At 47.2% G+C, this 8,076-nt stretch overlaps 1 non-coding gene across 1 annotated transcript; it reads left to right on the forward strand.

The window, feature by feature from the left end:
- Window positions 1-312: 312 nt before the first annotated feature.
- LOC114677155 (U6 spliceosomal RNA) lies at window positions 313-419 on the forward strand. Its single transcript, XR_003728463.2, has one exon. It is a non-coding gene; the product is annotated as a U6 spliceosomal RNA (small nuclear RNA).
- The last annotated feature ends 7,657 nt before the right edge of the window (window positions 420-8,076 follow it).

Consider the following 8,076-nt stretch of genomic DNA (forward strand, 5'->3'; position numbering starts at 1 on the left):
ACATATTTTGACATATAAAACAGCAAATATTTTTTTAAAGAGCTAAAGAAACCAGTAGTTTTTAAAGAAAGAAGTAGTGGGAGTGTCTAGTACAACCAAAACCAGGCATCAAAGTCAGCTGTTAAACATTCCAGGCTCGGCACAGTGGCTCATTCCTGTAATCTCGAAACTTTGGGAGGCACAAGTGGGAGGATTGCTTGAGCCCTGGGGAGTGGAGGTTGCAGTGAGTCATGATTATGCCACAGTATTCCAGCCTGGAAAACACACTGAAACCCTGTCTCAAAAATAAATCAATCAATCAATCCAGAACCAGTGCTCACTTCGGCAGCACACATACTAAAATTGACATGACATGGAGAAGATGAGCATGGTCCCTGTGAAAGGATGACACACAAATTCATGAAGCATTCCATATTTAAAAAAATATTTCAGAACCAATGAAATAAATGAATCAAAAGAAAGGGAAGACCCTGGTGGTTCCTTTGATATCAGAAAAAATCGACCGGGTGCAGTGGCTCATGCGTATAATCCCAGCAATTTGGGAGGCTGAGGCTGGCAGATCATTTGAGGTCAGGAGTTGGAGACCAGCCTGACCAACATGGTGAAACTCCGTATCTACTAAAAATCCAAAAATTAGGCTGGGTGCAGTGGCTCATGACTGTAATCCCAGCACTTTGGGAGGTCAAGGTGGGTGGATCACTTGAGATCAGGAATTTGAGACCAGCCTGGCCAACATGGTGAAACCTTGTCTTTACTAAAAAACAAAAATTAGCCAGGTGTGGTGGTGGGCATTTGTAATCCCAGCTACTCAGGAATCAGAGGCAGGGAGAATCGCTTGAACTTGGGAGGTGGAGGTTGCAGTGAGCTGAGATTGCACCACCGCACTCCAGCTGGGGTGACAGGGCAATACTCCATCTCAAAAAAGAAATAAATAAATACATAAAGTACAAAAATTAGCTGGACATGGTGGTTCATGCCTGTAATCCCAGCTACGTGGGAGGCTGAGGCAGAAGAATCGCTTGTACCCGGGAGGCGGAGGTTGCAGTGAGCTGAGATCACACCACTGCACTCCAGCCTGTGTGACAGGCAAGACTCTGTCTAAAAAAATTAAATAAATAAATAAAAATTTAAAAAGTTTTCATTTGCAATTCTGAATTTGGCAAGAAGAGTGAACTGTGGCCCAGTGACCGGCACACAGCATTTTAGAGTTCATGGCGTGATCCCTGGGAAACTGTTTTTGCCAAAGTTGTGGCATCATCTCTGGCCACTCACTTTATTCCAAAGACCTGGCTCAAAATGATTATTTATGGAAATCAACTCTAGCCTTAAAACACAAAATCATTGCAGTTCTAAAGATATTCAAAAGAAGATAATTAAGATGATTAAAAAGCAATGAAAGGCCAGGCACAATGTCTCATGCCTGTAATCTCAGCACTTTGGGAGGCTGTGGCAGAAGGATCACTTGAGGCCAGGAGTTTGAGACCAGCCTGGGCAACATAGTGAGACCCTGTCTCTACAAAATAATTTTAAAAATTAGCTGGGCATGGTGGTGTGAGCCTGTTGTCCCAGCTACTCCAGAGGCTGGGATGGGAGGATCACTTGAGGCCAGGAGCTGGAGGTTGCAGTGAGCCAGGATTGCACCACTGCTCTCCAGCCTGGGTGACAGGGAGAGATTTTGTCTCTAAAAAGGAAACAAAGGAAGCAAGGAAGGGCTTCTCTCCAAATACTTCCACTTTGTTTGGAGCAATTACAAGATTCCAGGAAACCCGGAAAACCTACCCTGAGTACCTTTTTGGATGTATGCTAATGGGAAAACAAATCTCATTAATTAACTCACAGAACAGCTAAGAGAAAAGGATCTTAGGGGACATGTGGTTTCACTCCCTAAGTTTAAACATGAGGGAACTGGGTACCAAAGAGACTCACCAGGTAGAGAGAGAAGAGCCTGTCTTACCACAAGGGGTCTCTCATTGAAAACCCAGCAAAACTCGTCCCCTGCCTGCATTCTCCAAGATCATAACCCAACATAGGATAGAAATGTTTCCACTTCAGAGGACAACCGGTTTGTCCTTTGCCTTTTACACTCCTTTCAGCAAGGAGTATTTCTCAACTTTGTATTTGTGCAAACTCTTGAGCAGCACAAACTTCTGAGCTAAGAGACACTTCACTCTGTTTGCAATTGAGGGCAAAGGCTGGGATGCTTGGGCACCGCTCCAGGCTCCTTTCCCAAAAGTCTGGGGTGGCAGGAAAAAAAAAGCATTTATTTTTCACTCACTGAGTAGAGACTTGCAGTGAGCCGAGATCTCACCACTGCACTCCAGCCTGGGTGATAGAGCAAAACCCTGGCTCTAAAAAAAATTTTAAAGATTGCCCTTGGAATTAAGATTAATATGTATTCCCTGTGGTTTCCAGGGTATCAAGAAAAAAAAAAAAAAGAAAAAAAAAGGAGGCAGAAAGACACAGAAGAAGAAAAGGAAAATTTGAGCAAGAATGGAAGAAGGGCTGGGCACGGTGGCTCATGCCTGCAATTTCATCACTTTGGGAGGCCTAGATGGGCGGATCACCTGAGGCCAGGAGTTCGAGACCAGCCTGACCAACATGGCAAAACCCCATCTCTACTAAAAATACAAAAATTAGCAGGGCGTGGTGGCAGGTGCCTGCAATCCTAGCTACTCGGGAGGCTGAGGCAGTAGAATTGCTTGACCACAGGAGGCGGAGGTTGCCGTGTGAGCTGAGATTGCGTCATTGCACTCCAGTCTGGTGACAGAGCCAGGCTCTGTCTCAAAAAAAAAAAAAAAAAAGTTTTCTGAGGCCGAGTGCGGTGCTTCATGCCTATAATCCTAGCACTTGGGGAGGCTGAGGCAGGCAGATCGTTTGAGGTTAGGAGTTTGAAACCAGCCTGGCCAACATGGTGAAATCCCATTTCTACTAAAAATACAAAAATTAGTTGGGTATGGCAGTGGGTGACTGTAATCCCAGCTACTCGGGAGGCTGAGGCAGGAGGATCGCTTAAGCCTGAGAGGCAGAGGTTGCAGTGAGCAGAGATAGTGCCATGGCACAATCATAGCTCACTGCTGCCTCAGATTCCTGGGCTCCAGCAATCCTCCTGCCTCAGCCTCTTGAGTAGCTGAGATTACAGGCATGCACCACCATGCCCAGTGTGAGAAACAAACTCACCTGTCCAAACACAAAGAATGGACTCAGACACCCAGAGAACAGCGAAGGTGAGACTTCTAACAATGGTCTTGCAGGATCGGGTGTCTGATGCCTATCATCAGACACACCTAGCAGTTTCAACAAGCAATTTATCCTCTTGTGTGCAGGTACCTCCCCTGTTTCCTCATACATAGGCTGAGTACTATGGGGTCACAATCTTCTTGCACGTCGCCTATTGGTTGTTGAATAGGGGCTTTAGGTGTTTTTTCTTTTTTTTTTTTTTGAGGAGTCTTGCTCTGTCACCCAGGCTGGGATGCAGTCGTGCGATCTCGGCTCACTGCAAGCTCCTCCTCCTGGGTTCATGCCATTCTCCTGCCTCAGCCTCCCGAGTAGTTTGGACTACATGCGCTCGCCACCATGCCCGGCTAATTTTTTTGTATTTTTAGTAGAGATGGGGTTTCACCGTGTTAGCCAGGATGGTCTCGATCTCCTGACCTTGTGATCCACCCACCTCAGCCTCCCAAAGTGCTGGGATTACAGGCATGAGCCACCGCACCCAGCCATGTATATCCTGTTTCTTCTATAGTTTGCTGACCTAATCTGATTTAAGGCACTTTGTCTTGGAAATGGATCACTGTATACATTATTTCCTTCACCCAGCTAATTAAAAATATTTTTTGTAGTGATGGGGGTCTCACTCTGATGCCTAGGCTGGTCTTGAACTCTTGGCCTCAAGTGATCCTCCTGCCTCAGCCTCCCAAAGTGCTTGGATTACAGGCATGAGCCACCTGTTCAGTCATCTTTGTTTACAAAAGAGAGTTTAAAGGACTCCAACTAGGAACTATTGCAGTAATCTGGGCCAGATATGATTCTAGCTGGGTTGAGATAATGACCAAGATAAAAAGGAGGAAGACGGGAAAGGCTGGGAGGGACACAACAAACAGGACTTGCAAGTAAGCAGTGACAAAAGTCAGGGAAACCAAAGAAGACTCCCAGGTCTCCAGGTGACGAGGCCAGACATGGTACATGGTAGTGCCGGCAGACGGAGGGGGAGTGCATACCCCCACACAGCTGGCCCACACACTCCGGCTGTAAAAGGCCAGGAATCACATGCTCTCCAGCTTGCTGCCTGAATTTGGACAACTCGCTCACTCTCACTGCCTGTCTTCACAATTTCAATATGAAGCTAAAAAAAACCTTCTCTAACTTGTTTTGCTTCTCATTTTGTCACCTAGGCTGGAGTACAGTGGTGCAATCTCGGCTCACTGCAACCTCTGACCCCAGGGTTCCAGCGATCTTCCTGCCTCAGCCTCCCAAGTATCTGGGATTACGGGCCTGCCACCATGCCCAGCTAATTTTTTTTTTTCTGGAAAGACGGGGTTTCGCCATGTTGGTCAGGCTGGTCTCGGACTGTTGACCTCAGGTGATCCACCCTCAGCCTCCCAAAGTGTTAGGATGACAGGTATGAGCCACTGTGCCCGGCCGGCCTCCAGCTTGTTTTAAGAATCCAGTAACATCCCTATGTTTAACAATTGGTTTAGATATTCAGAAGCTGCTGATGTGAATGTTTAATGAATTTTATGAGTAAAGAAATTAGATCAAAGTAAATGGATTCCATGAAGCCAAGAAGCTGAGAATGATGTCTTCTGGATATGCCACCTGGTAACCCCTCCTTCAGTGCACTGTGCCCCTTGACAAACATCATGGGGAGCAGGGACAGAGGAGGTGGGTGGGGAGCACAGGGACACAGGCACGGTGACATCTGCCCCTGCCTTGCCCCCATCCCATTCACTGCTTTCTATAATGCAATCATTTAACAATGGTTTCCCATGTGTAAAATATTTGCTTCATTCAATCACAGAATAGACACTTGATGTTCATATTTACTGAGTAAGAAACTGTTCACTTGCCAAGTAGGAACTTCAAAAAATCAACAACCCTTAATTAGCTGCATCACTGAAGTAAAACCAATGTAAGGGATTTAGTTTATCCAGGCAAGCCTGGTTGGCTTCTTGGCTTCCCGTCTTCTCCATTTATTCCTCCTTCTCAAAGTATGGATTTTATTTTCAAACTGGGGAAAAGGGGTGTTCCAGGTGGAAGGTGGAGGCAGGATGGCTTTAGACTAGGAGTTCAAGATCAGCCTGGTCAGTATAGTGAGACCTTGTCTCCAGACAAAAAAAAAAAAAAAAAAAAAAAATTATCTCTTTTTTTTTTTTACTTAACTGGGTGTGGTTGCATGCCTGTGGTCCCAGCTTCTCAGGAGGCTGAGGCAGGAGGATCACTTGAGCCCAGGAATTTGACGCTGCAGTAAGCTGTAATCATGCCACTGCACTCCAGCCTGCGTGACAGAGCAAGACCCTGTCTAAAAACAGCAATAACAACAAAAAAGGGCCAGACTCAGTGGCTCACACCTGTAATCCCAGAACTTTGGGAGGCTGAGGCAGGAGGATCTCTTGAGGTCAGGAATTTGAGACCAGCCTAGACAACATAGTAAGACCTTGTCTCTCTATTTTTTTTTTTTTTAAAAAGAGGTGTTTGGGAACTTCCACTATGTAGACGTCCACTGCTGAAGGGCTGTTTTGGGTCATAACCAAGACACGTGGCCTGAGAGCCCGTGATGATTATTTGTGTTTGTGCAAACTCCACAGCAGCCCAAGCTCCTAGACTAAGACATACTCCACTCTGTAACAGTCTTGAGCAGCCAAATGAGGAGAGACAGGTCATTGTCTCCAGCATCAAAGGAATGAACCAAGATGTTGATTTTAGAGCCAACACTTTCCCAAGAAACCTCCATACTGTGACCTCACAGGGACTCCAGCGGCACTGAGTGTCAGAATTAAGGCATCTGAGGCTGGGCCACATTCTTGCAGAGGCCTCACTCAAAACCTGGCCTGGTGTGATCAAAAGATGTTGATGTGGCAGCTCCTCACCAGGTGTTCTGCTCCCACTATTGCCCCTCCATGTCCAGTCTCTTGACAAGCAGCCGGAATGTTCTTTTTAGTGTTTTTGTTTTGTTTTTCTTTGAGATGGAGTCTCGCTCTGTTGCCCAGGCTGGAGTGCAGTGGTGTGATCTCTGCTCACTGCAACCTCTGCCTCCCGGGTTCAAGCAATTCTCGTGCCTCAGCCTCCTGTAGCTGGGATTACAGGTGCCTGCCACCATGCCCAGCTAATTTTTGCATTTTTTAGTAGAGACAGGGTTTCACCATGTTGGCCAGGCTGGTCTCGAACTCCTGACCTCAGGTAATCTACCTGCCTCAGCTTTCCAAAGTGTTGGGATTACAGGTGTGAGCTACCACACCCGGCCTTTTATTGTTTTGTTTTGTTTTTTGTTTTTAGAGGTAAGGTCTAGCTCTGTTGCTCAGGATGGAGTGAGGTGGGGCAATCATGGCTCACTGCAGCCTCTATCTCCTGGGCTCAAGTGATCCTCCCACCTCAGCCTCTGGAGGTGGCCACTGCGCCTGGCACACCTGGTTTATTTTTTAAAAGTTATTTTTGGCCGGGCGAGGTGGCTTACACCTGTAATCCCAGCACTTTGGGAGACCAAGGCAGGTGGACCACACAAGGTCGGGAGTTCCAGACCAGCCTGACCAACATGCAGAAACCCCATCTTTACTAAAAATACAAAATTAGCCAGGTGTAGTGGTGGATGCCTGTAATCCCAGCTACTCGGGAGGCTGAGAGAGAAGAATAGCTTGAATCCGGAAGGCAGAGGTTGGTAAACTGAGATCATGCCACTGCACTCCAGCCTGGGCAACAAGAGTGAAATTCTGTCTCAAAAAAAAAAAAAAAAAAAAAGTTATTTTTACAGAGACAGGGGTCTCTGTATGTTGCCCACGGTGGTCTGAAACTGCTACCCTCAAGTGATCCTCCCCCTTCAGCCTCCCAAAGTGCTGGGATTACAGGCATGAATCACCATGCCCAGTCTTATTCTTTTTTAATTAGCTCAGTTTCAATTTCCTACTATAAAAATACCATCAGGCCGGGCGCGGTGGCTCACGCCTGTAATCCCAGCACTTTGGGAGGCTGAGGCGGGCGGATCACGAGGTCAGGAGATCGAGACCATCCTGGCTAACACGGTGAAACCCCATCTCTACTAAAAATGCAAAAAATTAGCCGGGCGAGGCGGCGGGCGCCTGTAGTCCCAGCTACTTGGGAGGCTGAGGCAGGAGAATGGCGTGAACCGGGGAGGCGGAGCTTGCAGTGAGCCGAGATCACGCCATTGCACTCCAGCCTGGGCGACTAAGCAAGACTCTGTCTCAAAACAAAACAAAACAAAACACCATCAAATAGAAAATGTCAATGTTAAGTAGGATATCCATGTAAAGGTGGCAAATCACAGGGGATGCGATGGCTTGACTTGGGCTCAGAGGCCTGACATTCCTGCCTTCTTATATTAATAAGAAAAATAGGCCGGGCGCGGTGGCTCAAGCCTGTAATCCCAGCACTTTGGGAGGCCGAGACGGGCGGATCACGAGGTCAGGAGATTGAGACCATCCCAACATGGGCTAACATGGTGAAACCCGGTCTCCACTAAAAAATACAAAAAACTAGCCGGGCGCGGTGGTGGGCGCCTGTAGTCCCAGCTACTCGGGAGGCTGAGGCAGGAGAATGGCGTAAACCCGGGAGGCGGACCTTGCAGTGAGCTGAGATCTGGCCACTGCACTCCAGCCTGGGTGACAGAGCGAGACTCCGTCTCAAAAAAAAAAAAAAAAAGAAAAAAAGAAAAATAAAACAAAATAGTGTGAAGTGTTGCGGTGGTGAAAATTTTCCGGGGGTGGTATGGAGAGAGAATGGGCGATATTTCTCAGGGCTGCTTCAAGCAGGATTGGGGCGGCGTGGGAACCTAGAGTGGGAGAGATTAAGCTGAAGGGAGATCTTGTGGTAAGGGGTGATATTGTGGGGTTGTTAGAAGAAACATGT

The sequence above is a fragment of the Macaca mulatta genome, chromosome 3 (genome assembly GCF_049350105.2).
Source record: "Macaca mulatta isolate MMU2019108-1 chromosome 3, T2T-MMU8v2.0, whole genome shotgun sequence".
In the NCBI taxonomy this organism is placed as follows: domain Eukaryota; kingdom Metazoa; phylum Chordata; class Mammalia; order Primates; family Cercopithecidae; genus Macaca; species Macaca mulatta.